The sequence below is a fragment of the Hetaerina americana genome, unplaced genomic scaffold, assembly GCF_022747635.1.
Source record: "Hetaerina americana unplaced genomic scaffold, ioHetAmer1.1.p SCAF_6, whole genome shotgun sequence".
Lineage (NCBI taxonomy): Eukaryota > Metazoa > Arthropoda > Insecta > Odonata > Calopterygidae > Hetaerina > Hetaerina americana.
The window spans coordinates 42,385,458-42,398,037 of NW_027287205.1; the positions used below are offsets into that span (position 1 = coordinate 42,385,458).

The 12,580-nt window shown below is 37.5% G+C and overlaps 1 protein-coding gene across 1 annotated transcript in view; it reads left to right on the forward strand.

The window, feature by feature from the left end:
• Nucleotides 1-12,580, forward strand: part of SPR (Sex peptide receptor) — a gene marked incomplete at its 5' end in the record, with an annotated part of 91,922 nt that overhangs the window by 40,147 nt on the left and 39,195 nt on the right. The gene's annotated exons all lie outside the window — the stretch shown is intronic.

Below are 12,580 nucleotides of genomic sequence, written 5' to 3' on the forward strand. Positions count from 1 at the left end.
ATAGACAGAGAGTGAGAGAGAAGGGCGGAATGGAGGAAGGCAGTGTAGTCAAATAGGTGCTGCGAAGAGGGAGGGGGTAAGGACAGCACCGACCCAATAAATCACGTGGGCATGCGAGAGATGGCGTGGGGGTTGAGAAAAAGGGATGGGGGAAAGGGGTGCGGGGAGCAAGTGGTCGGAAAATAAGGGAGAGGCTTTGGTCGGCACTACGGTAAATTAGTTGGGAGGCGCGGCGGTGTCGACTGCGGGAGGATCGTTGAAGAGGGGCGTTGAAGAACGAGCGACGATGAGAAAGAAAGGGAGGAGAGAGATGAACTAAAGACGTGTCTAAAATACTGGAGCGAACTTTTGTGACCGGAATATTAAACCTGGTTCATGAAAAAAAATTAACTCTTCACTATGAATTTAAACCGACTTGTACATTGGGATAATCATGAAATAGTCCAAGAAAAAATTTTGTCTGAAATTTTATTTAGTTTTAATATATTTTTCCGGCGCCTCATATCTCGGAGGACCTTAAATAGCGCCGAATTACCTTGACACTTCCAAAATGTTAATTATAAACTTTCCGCATCGACAGAAAAGTATACTAACAACAATAATAAAATTACGGACTCCCAAAGGGAAACTTTTGAAAGAAGCTTAAAATTTTGTTAAGAAAGCAGATTGAGAAGTCTATGAAAACCATGTAACTCTTGATACCATATGTTTATTCATATACTTTATTTGAGAGCAGACTATATACATACATTTATCTAAAACTGTTGGTGAATTTTAATGTGATTGAGAATAAAAGCCATATTAATGGATGGATATAAAATCCCATCCCATCATTTTCCATGTTTTTAGTTTGAACTCCCTGAAATAACCTAAGGAGCTCCCAACGGACTGCAGTCAAGTATGAAACGGGATATTACACGGCAAACAGATGACGTCCTCGTTAGTTTCATGTCACTAAAACTCCAACCCAACCCGACTTAATTTTTTTCTATTGCATATCTGGAGTTTTATCTTCTGTCATGACACGAACTGTACTGGAATATCGAGCTACTTCTAAGTATTTGAAATCAGCGATATTTTGTCCTTAAATTCGCCTCTTGCATAGGGCAAGGAAAAATTTAAACTACTTTGAAGAAATAGAGAAATAAAATTGAGTTTTTAGATCTATAATTCAAGGGCTACTCGAGTACCACAATACCAATTTTTGCCAGGCGAGACTTTCGATCAAAATTCAAATCATCTAACGAAACTAGTTTCCATTTTATACTCTTATCTCATTCTTTACGTCAACTTCTGCGAAGAGGAGGCAGGCGAAATATTGAACGACCCAGAAGAAAATGTGCAAGGGGCCTTTTCGAGCTTTCATGAATCCTAAAACTAAATCTCCACAGCGTCTTAAATTTCGGACGACTTTCGAAAGCCTCCTGAAGAATGAAAACTGAAGAGCGCCCTTTTCTTAAGAGAAAAAAATCTTCATGAAAAAATTTCATGAAAGCTTTAAAATCAATTATTTATGGCTATCAATTTTTTTCAATTTAATTGGGATTTATTGTATCTGAGTAAATATTTCACGCCATTCTTTATATTAAATGAAATAGCATTCTAAATAGCCGAGAAAAATTTTTGAAGAGTAATAATGAACAGGAGTTCCAGCTTCCCAAAATCTGCCTTTTGAGGATAATATACATTAATTCATGTTTTTACCAAATACTTCCGTAGAAGAAGTTATGCTTTAGACGTGGTTATGACGATTCGAGATGGAAGGATTGAACACAAGAGGATACAAACATAATCGTGATAGACGTACTGTTCATTTAGGAGTATTTGTACTTTATAACCAGAAATTTTTATAACCGAAGTAATGAAGGGATTACAATGCGTGGTAATATATTTATGACTTAGGAAGAAACCTGTAAACTACATAAATTATGTTAAAGAAAGGGGGGAAAAGACAGAAATGAGCAGTTGGAAGTTAAAAGGAAATGCAGAATGAAAGTGGCCATTGGTTTTAATTGTTTAATGATAAAGATACATTTTCAATAAACTTCTTTAAATTCTTCAATAAGTACTTTCAGAAATTCCTCACCATCCGCTACATGACCCTTAGCATATAATAGGCAGTACGGGTCAGTTTAAATTAAAACGCATAAGACTCCAAACCAAATGTAATCATTAAATTTAGTAATACAGCCTCTTTAACTTAGCCTTAGCGATCGATGTACTCGGCTGTTGCATGTGAACCTCAGTTGTTTTTTCTTCTTCCTCAATATAAAAAATCAACTAGTAGGTATCACGATGTGCTAACCATGTTTTTTTTCATATTCTAGACTGAAGTAAGAGCGAAAGCACGCGTAGTACCAATTTAAAAGAAGCATAGGTGTCAAAAATATTATTACAAGGGAAAATATCCGTTTATTGCGTATGAAAAAAATTAACAAATCAAATTAATCTTAATAACTTTATAAAATGTGAAATACTTGTAATCAAATGAAACAATCGCGCACTAACTTAAAGTGGGTACATTAAATACGCAAGTTGGAAGACCTTCATTGCTGGCAAAAAATGTAGATGATATACCGCATGTACATTATAATGGTTAATGCAGCAATAAACCAAAGTTAGAATAATAGTCAATTTATGGCAACTAATACGGTAGTCTTTCAGACTATATTTCATAGATTTTTATTTTGTTGGAAATGAAACTTTTATAACGGAATTAGTGAAATATAAGTTTACCAGAGCACGTATCTACTTGTTTACTTATTTTTCTCGATTCGACAGTTGCTACTTATTACATAAAATATCCTCAACTAGAGAACATTAAGGAAATAAAAGACCTCCGTTTATTGCGTATGAAAATAGTTAACGAATCAAATTAAACTTGACACTCATGAAAATGTGTAATACTTAGGTTAATCAAATGAATTAAGCGCAGACTATCTTGAAGTAGGCACATTAGACACGCAATTTGGATGTCTTACGTTCGCAAGATAGATTAACAATTTTAGCGCAACTTAAGGAGGTAACATCGAGATTTCATAAACATGATTTTTTGATCAATTCCAGAATACCTACCTGTACGTGAATTCTATGACATGATGATGAAGAAACCAGGGGGGTTATTCCCGAACGATGCTACCCGATACTAATTTCTTAAGCATGCCATTAAGGCACCGGCTACGTGAAATAGTATCAGAAGTTATTCTGTAAAAGGCGCCGATGCCATTTCTGGATGCTATTCGAGTGTCAGGCTTCCGAGCCCGTGACATAATTACATCACTGAATAAGCATTGACGAAAGTTATGTTTGTGGTAGTCATTTTTCAAATTCGTCACACCAAACACCATGTAAACATGAGATTTGAACTTAATTCAGGGGGTTGTTGCGGCAGATTTTTATTCCCTTGCTACAGAATGAAAATATGAGTTTTAATAATTCTAAAGAGAAGCCTATGGGATAAATCAAACCATTTCGTATTGTGCGACGAAGATTTTATCCATTGTTTTTGATTTCTCTACGAATATTGAAGACTGATAGAGGGGAAAACGTGAGGTAAGCGAGGAAAGGGAAAGAGAAGGATTGGGAAGAAATGAAAGAAGAGTTATTAAAGAGGGTCTTATTGTAGTGTCGGATGTCAGGTTGTTTTGGTAGAAGAGGAAACTAAATGCACCATTGTACCGTTAGCCATGTCCTTAACAATAACGATCTTAACACCGTATACCTAAGTCGGCAATTTGAGATATAGCTTATATTTCACCTATTCATAACTTGAAACTCATAAATGCGCCTAAAAAGTAATTCCACAGGCCATGCCAAATTGCAACGTTATCCCTACATAAGATTGTTTCACGAACCTTAGTTAAACAAAAGTAGTTTGCATTATGGACGCAATATAGCTTCATAACGTAATCATTTGATATTTTTGCGGAATGAATTTGAATTCAATAATTTGATAAATTTAACAAAATGGCATTTTGTAAAAAAGCTACTAAAGTACCTGCGAGTTTTTGGACAGAAATTCTATGCGAGGAAGCTAGTCCTTAACTTTTAAAGCGATAATAATAATATTCTTATTGTTCACTTAACATGCATATCATGGAGTTACGGGAATGAAACATAAAATACAGCTACCTTTCAACACTATGAACATGCATGGGAAAGAACAAATACGTTAGAGTATGCAATTAAAACACAATACACTACAATTGCTTGTCATTGAAAAATTCATTCAATGAAAAATAAAACTTTATTAGAAGGTTCTTATTTTTCAATTTGAGAGAAAATATCAATACTTCATGTTTTTCTTAAGTTAGTTCTACTTTAGAATGCATTTCCATATTCAAATCGTATTTATTTAATTACTTGTGACGTGAGTCATGTTTGAGAGGCAAATGGATATGCACGGCCAATGATAATACTTTACTAAATAGTACCAAAGATTTCTTGTTTCACAATTTCATATCAAACTTTATTACCTACCACAAGCTATCTACATGTATCCTGTACATATAATACGCGGTGTATATGAGTTATATGACTTTAAAAAGTGAACCGACGAATATTTAAGTAAAGCTATGTCAGTGAACATAAATAATCCGCGCCTGCTGTTTCTCAATTGCTGAGAATTATCATCTTTTGTCAATCTTCCATGAACTTGAATCGTCATGCACAAGGCATTTACTTCACTCTTCCCTCATTATTCAAAAATGCTAAATGTAAGTACAATGTGGCCTTATTTATAGACTACGAAGCAGCATTTGACTCCTTGTGGTGGCCCCATTGCATAAACCAACTCAAAAGTTATAAAATCCCGGGACCAATAGTAGAACTTAATAAAAATTGTTTCCTGAATAGCACAACCAAAATACAGCTAAATAACTTTGAGGCCGAAAAGGACAATACAAAAGGGGCACCACAGAGATCTAAACCCGGTCCTTTTCTTTTGAACATCGCCATAAAGGATCTGTTGAATCAACCCCTTCCTGAAAACTGCAGACGGATGGCCTGCGCCGATGACGTTGTGATCACAATGCCTGCAAACTCCAGGAGAGAAATATAAAACACCGTGAAGGAATGTTGCCTTATAGTCGAGTCGTGGAGTGCGAAAGTAAAATTAAAAATTTCTGTTGATAAGACCAAATACCTCGTATTCGGTATTGTTTCAAATTGTTTCAAAACCCAACTATAAAAATCAATGGTCAAAACGTCAAAAGAGCCTCCACATTTAGATACCTAGGCATTGAATTCGATGGCAGACTAATATTCCAAGAACACACAAAATACGCAGCAGGCAAGGTCAAGAAAAAATTTTACAACTTAAGAAGGCTGTGCAGAAACAGATTTGGCATCAACGCAAATAGCTTAAGAATTATATACAACGAAGTCACCATCCCAATATTGGCACACGGCTGTGAGGTGTGGAGAGAGAGACTAAATTACAGTAGAATCCGGGGGAGGCCCAAAGATCTTGCCTGATGGCAATATCCGGGAGCCGCAATACGGTCTGTGATGAATCTCTATAAGTAATAACCGGGATACAGCCGATTACATTCTCAATAAAGGAAAGAACAATCAAGTCACGGATGAGGCAGGTGGAATAGGCCACTCTAACAGATGTAACTATGTCTCCAACTGAGAAATGGAGCAGGGACAGGAAGGTTATAAGAGCGCATTTCCTGGAGAAATGGGAACGGGAATGGGAAATATTAGCAAAGGGGAAAACAACCAGACAATTCCTACCTAGCGTGAAAGAAAGAATGAAAATCAACGTTAAAACTTACGAAGAAATTACACAAATTTTGACAGGACACGGGGAATTTAGATCATACCTCAAGAAAATAGGGAAAAAAAGAAGAGGACATGTAAATGCATGATGGAGGAGGACACAGCAATACAGAGTCCTTTATTACCGAATTTATGCCGAGGAAAGACGCGAATTGGAAGCTATCCTTGGATATCTGCAGAACGTCCAATGAATTGAGAAATATCTATACGAGAAACCGATTAGGAAAATATCGGATAGATTTATCAACAAAAGATAAAGTGGGAACGGTGAGAACGACGGAAAGGAAGGGTATGTGACTCATATGTTGTGAAAAATTAACGAAATTTTATTGGGGGTTTAAAAATAAGGTATCCCAAAAAATTGAAACAATGATTGTAATTGAACGGGCCAAATTATTATTACTATTATTTATTCTTCCGTGGCATCAGAATGGCATTAGTCGTAACCGATGCCTGGCAATTTTACGGAATAACTTCCGATGCCATTCTCGGATGCCGTTTGAAGAACAGCGTCGAGCGACTTAGAGTTATGGAATAAGCCCCCCTGAGTCTCGCCAAGCTAGTTTTTTTCATTGACATTTATATCGTAAATCAAAGATGTACTTTCTCCTGTGTAAGAGGTGGACTAGCACCAAAATAATAATGGATTAATGGCGCAAACATATAAGTTAGTTCCACGAAAACCTGGTACCATTTTCGCAATTATATCGCAGCTGTAATAGCTCTAATATGAAGCACCTATCCACCTATGTTTCAATGATATTTATCAATTCGGGGGGGAAAAATAGTCGAAATCGCACAGTTGCCAAAATAGATCCTCTAGGCTAGTACAAGATAACTTTTTGGGCAACCTTTAAAAACTAATAAGGACATCCGAGTTCTTACAATCTATTTTTTTACATCACATCTGTTAGCGAAATAAGAATGGGCTAGTTTTACATTTATTTCATCGGTCGTCATCAAATAAGGAGACAGGTTGACTCGTGCAGTCACATTCAAACTTCCTTGAAAGCATCGGATTACACCATTTAATCGTGGGACGTTTTTTACCGTTGAAAATATATTATAGAAGAATGTGAAAGTTAATAACTGTAAAAGAGAGCCAATAATCAAAAAAATGTAAACAAAATAAGACAAGTTTATCTCTCATCCAAATTTATAGGTGTAAATGATCAACTTCAAATAGGTTTCTTTCAAGCAATTATATGCTCAATAAAAATAAATAGAGATCTTGCCTTGGGTATTTCACATTAAGAAAAACATTTAAGAAATAAAAAGTCGATAGCCACGTTAAGAACTGACAACATTTTTTTTATTTAGGCGGTACGTATTTCTCGTGGATCTTATGGCTCTTGGTATACATTTTAAATGGCTAAAACTAGGTTTCAACAGTACGAGTATGCTCGCTGTTTCCTCAACGCCACCCGCATGGAATGCAAACTCGAATTGAGTGGAGTGCTAACTTCTCCAGTTCTTCTCTGAGTGATAAGACTCCAAAAGAAGGTTTAGACTCTATGAGACTGATTTCAAATCTTCCAGAATTTTTTCTAACAAAAATCTACCAAATTTTAGCATAGACAGCAAAAATCAGTCGCGTAAAAATAAATAATTTTACGTAATTGCATTACTCTTCTCACAGTGAGAACTAGACAGAGTATATCTTTGTTTCCCATTGGAATCGAGGTAATGTTTTTTTACATTTATTTTTATTTAAAGAATAATAAAATAATGGAATTCATTGCTTTCAAAATGATCCTGTCCCATTTGTCCTCCATCGCTATCGCTAAATAAACAATCTAACTTCTATGGGCATTTTGCTGGGACTATGAATGGAAAGGAATCTAATTGCACACACTTCGATTGCTCTCCTTTTTCTAAATGCAAGCTCCATCGAAAGGATCTATTCCCGAAGAGCAATTTCTCGATTCTCATAATTCCATGTGAACTAATAGAAATATTGCCAAACTCAGTTTTAATAATTGACTTAAGCAGTAGTTTTTTGGCAATTCAGGTTTAAAGATAACATCATTAATGCATCTAGGAAGAGAACTAGTGGGAAGATCGTGATCAGTTAAATAATACTTTGGGAATTCGAAATTTAAACGACACCGGCATGCTAACCCGATGTCCAGTTCAAAGAAAATGATCAAACCCATACTATTATTGCCAAAAGTCCGTAGGGAACCCTTGCCACGCAGATAATGGGGGAAAGATGAAACGCTAGTTAAGTTGGCACTCCATGGCTGGGCGGGCAAACCGAGCTAACAGGACGAAGTAAAACCATCGCAGCCGGAGTGCGAACCGAGCAGAGACCAAAATAACGTAAGTTTTTACCTTTCCTCACATCTCATTTCACGCTGGTGACTGATTACGCACCTTAGGAACTTATTTCACGTTCACCAATCGTCATCCACTCATTTAGATATTTCCATTAGGAATAAATATCGTTTGATCACTCGGGAAATTACATCGAAACTGTCTGCTCTTTTAAATTTCTCTGAAACAAGCCAGTCAGAAACATAACACCCGCTTCGCATCACCACGCGTCAACACGACCCAGCTGCGGAGGTCAGTCCCTGTTTGGATGGTGAGGGGATGAAGAGTGGGGAAGTCGCTAAAGCCACTTTCACGAACACTCGAAAAGGGATGAAAAAAGAAAAGAAGAGGAAAGAATTGACACGAGCAGGGCGTGCTCGGACTTTGGTCACACAACGCCCCAAAAAACAGTCACCCTCCCCTAAACCACCCTCTCCCCTTCCACACAAACTCACTCTCCACAATCCGAACAACCCCCTCCACACCTACACACTCCATTGTGCAAACGTCAACATCTCCCAATCCGGTCGAAAGGGCACGCCGCTGCCGAGATTGGACGGAAACGACGGTATTTAACAGACTCAGATCGGAGATAAGGAATTTGGGCTCTGGTACGACTGACTGCGAGGAAGGAAGAGGAGAGAGAGAGGTTCGTTGTTTTGGATAAACAGGAAGCAAACGCGATGGGCCCTGTAGTATCCGAGGGTCGCAGCATCGCCATGCATCGTCGCAGAATATGGGCATTAAACACAATTTATGTCATGCTTGGAAGAACAGGTGGAAGAGAGAACGGGACGGATCGGGAAAGGCATGGAAGTTTTTGGGACAGGGGGGGGAGGAGGGTGAGACGGGACGTTTGAGGATTCTAGAGGGAAGCGGTGTTGCCATACGTCCGCAAATCCACGGATGGTGCTTTAAAATAACCGCGTGCAGCTCAAACCAACGCAGTACAAACCCAAAAGTAAAAATCATTTTCGAAAGCCACATCTGTTCAGAAAAACTCAATAAACCCATATGAACCTATCAGAGTCACATCTCCTGATCTGAAAGTAAATTATTAAAAAATATTGAATAAGTATAAACCGTATTGAGAGTTTGTGTCATTAAATCCACTATAAGGCAAGATATTTCAGGAAAGTATTCTTTAAAAAATATATATTAATGCAAAAACACGATCGATAACATTAATTTGAGCGTAAATTAATGTTATCGATTTAATAAAAATGCTATCAAGACATAAGAAAGTTATTCCCGTCATTATTGGTGGTTAAAAACTTACAAAGCAAAAATATTCATAACAATAGGAGCATATATATGTGCAAATCAAGACGCAAGTTTCCATGTCGCGCTATCACATGCAATATTAGCGAAACTTCCCTCATTTTTTTAGAAATAAGGAATGTGAGAACCAAGCCTTCATTCACACCACTACAAACGCCAGCTCAAAATATTACCACACAAATACTCAAAAAACAGCAGTAAAAATTGAAAAAAATTGGTCGGTGAACCATAACAGATTTAGAAATAAGTGTGAAACTAAGGATACAATTCCCAACATAAGGCTACGGTACAAAAACATGATTCTTTCCGAAACGACCGCGTTTACATTGTTTACTGTAGTTTTCTGAGCTAATATGTTTTGTTGTTAATGACCGTTTTCTTTGATTCCTTTGACCATAAAATGTTTATAATAAAGAGGAAAAAAGGCAGCGAAAAATCACTTATTTCGCAAAAAAATAATCTAAAAAAAGGAAAAATATGTTTCAATAAATATTAGCATAAACCATAAACACAGTAATCAACTCGAAGGTCGGTTTAGTAGGTGATGGTAGAGTTCACCCATTATTAAGCCCGACGGCGTGTGAAATTCACACATGGTAGGGGGGGCCAATTCCTTTCCCTGTGCCGGTTATGGTTTCCCAGGAAGATCTGGTACCCGAAAAATCACATAGCTTGGGTGGAGCTGCAGGTGCCCAGAGTGCTTTGCCCGGGAATCGAACCCAGCACCCTCCCGGGAATCGAACCCAGTACCCTCCGGTCAGCAGTCCAACGCTCTACCCACTGGACTACCGCGACCCATAAATATTAGAATATATGACTAAAATATATTGAAAAATTGACTGAATAAGTTTATTTATATCTTAAATTCCTTTTAATACCTTTGTTTTTAGTTTGCGGGAGGAGTCTGCTATTTCACAACCTCCATTTGCCTTGATATGAATTTAGGCTTCAATTGTTATACCCAGGTAGAAAGGAACCCGTAGGTAATTCTCTAACACAAAAGAATCAAGCGCTTCATTTTAGAGAGAGGCATTGGAAAGGCGATCTACCATGCATTTGCAGGCATCACACGGCACACTCGATAGCTATGAATTTGATACGATGCGATCGGTTGTGGGACATTTGACCCGAGGAATATGCCTCCCGACTTCCGAAGCTATCGAGGTTTCGGCTGTGCCCCTACCGAAATTGGATGGGGAGGAATATCTGCATTATGTACACACACACACATATATGTATATACATATATCAGCACATACACACTTAGGTAAAATACAGAAATCTTTGTGGAAGAGGAAGAATAAAGAGAGTCGAGAAAGAACGAACGGCGATTGAGGATTTGGGTGCAGGGAGAAGACACTAGCCATCACGTAGTCACGAAATCGAAAGACGGGGCCGGAGGACAAAATAAAAAAGACCATTGGGCATCTTAATATTTTCCTCGACTCCCATTGTAGCAGTTCCTAAAATCTCCTTTCGCATCATAACTTTTAAAAGAAATCCTATGCACGCCACTATTGTCTTCCCCCTGGATTTCCCATATCGTCAATTTCGTCGCAAAGTATGACTTCTATCATTTCCGGAGCACTTCATTCTCAGTAACGGGAAACTTGTCTTCCAACGCACTCGCCTTTATGATGGCGAATTTTCTTAACAGATTATACACGAGTAACTTCCTGTCGAAACTTATAACAATAATATCATTTCATAATCTACCGGTTATGGTAGGTTTTGAATGGACACACTGAATTGCTATACTTTTGTTGCTACCATTGCTACATGACTTGACGCGACATAACGTGACACCATCAACTACAATAAAACCTTTTTCCATTCCATATACATTAGGCCTCCCTACATTCCGTCCAATATGCCTATTCTGTTCCCATCACTTTCTCTCATGCCTAACGTTCTCCCTTCGGCCACAGTTTTCAACATTCCATCACCGATCAAAATGTTCTGCATTCAACTTTGCTGGCTCCTTTGCACTTCTCCTAACAACGGTCTCTCCCCCCCCCCCCCCATCATGCCTATAACTTCTTCCTTCGTTTTACTTTCCATCCATATTACTTTTTCCATTTATCCATAGAATTAAAGAATGAAAAATAATTATTCCAAAATATTTATGTTAAAATGTGTATCCGCATCGCATAGCCAAACCAAAACGAGGTCCGATTTTCCTTTTACTGCGCATGGTAATAAAGTTGCACACAATTTGGCCGAGTAACAATCGTTAAATAAAAGGTTATCTCACCCAAGTTTAAACTCTGCACCATTACGGATAAGGAGGGTAAATTAAGTTTCCATCTTAACGTTTGCGGCAATATTTTCTGAATTCATCAGTTCCTCTAGTTTTTTTCGTACGATATAGAGATGCGTCAAATGCTACACCAATATTTAAAATTAATGAAAATCTTATTCCAATGGTTACTTGTCGAACTTAACGTTTCATCGGTGAATAAGACGTCTGATTGAGTCGAATATTTTTTTCCTTTCCGTAACGGTACAGCCTCCTGTATATAATCTATAGCGAGATATTTCACTGCAGCAGAGTTGCTACGATAGTCCCTTTGACCCAATCCAATTTTTTATGATAGAGACCGGAATCGAATTCTGTAGCGCAAATGTGAAGAATTTTTACAGCATACTCGTTATCTATAACGTAAAGAACGATAAATTGCATGTTATATGAAAATTTGCAGTAGTTTTCCCGAATTTGATTGCTTGATATCCCGCCTAGATCATGGGTGCTTTTTACCACGGTCTATGCTCAGCTTATTGCGAGATGGAGAGAAGATGAAAAGGTCCTCTGACGGACGTGATATACAAGTCGTGATGTTGCATTAGCATAAGAGAGATATTTTAGGGCATTGAGCTGATAGGAAGGAAGAGAGAGAGCTGAGAGTTATAGAGTTATTTTTGACTCCACATTGCTCGTAATTTGAATCATCACAGCTCATCACACCATCATTTGATACCTGCTGGTGGCGATGATATTTTTTCGAGGGCATTTGCCATTTTCTCCAGTATTTTGACACGAAAAGTTTTTTTTAACTATCTATTATACTAAATCTTCAGATGGAAAATGGTAAACATTCAGTGTCAATGAATTTCAAAAGCCAAAAAATTTAATTCTGGATAAAATACATAATTACCACATAGTTTATGAAAGAATAATTACATTTAGTGTCCATTCATA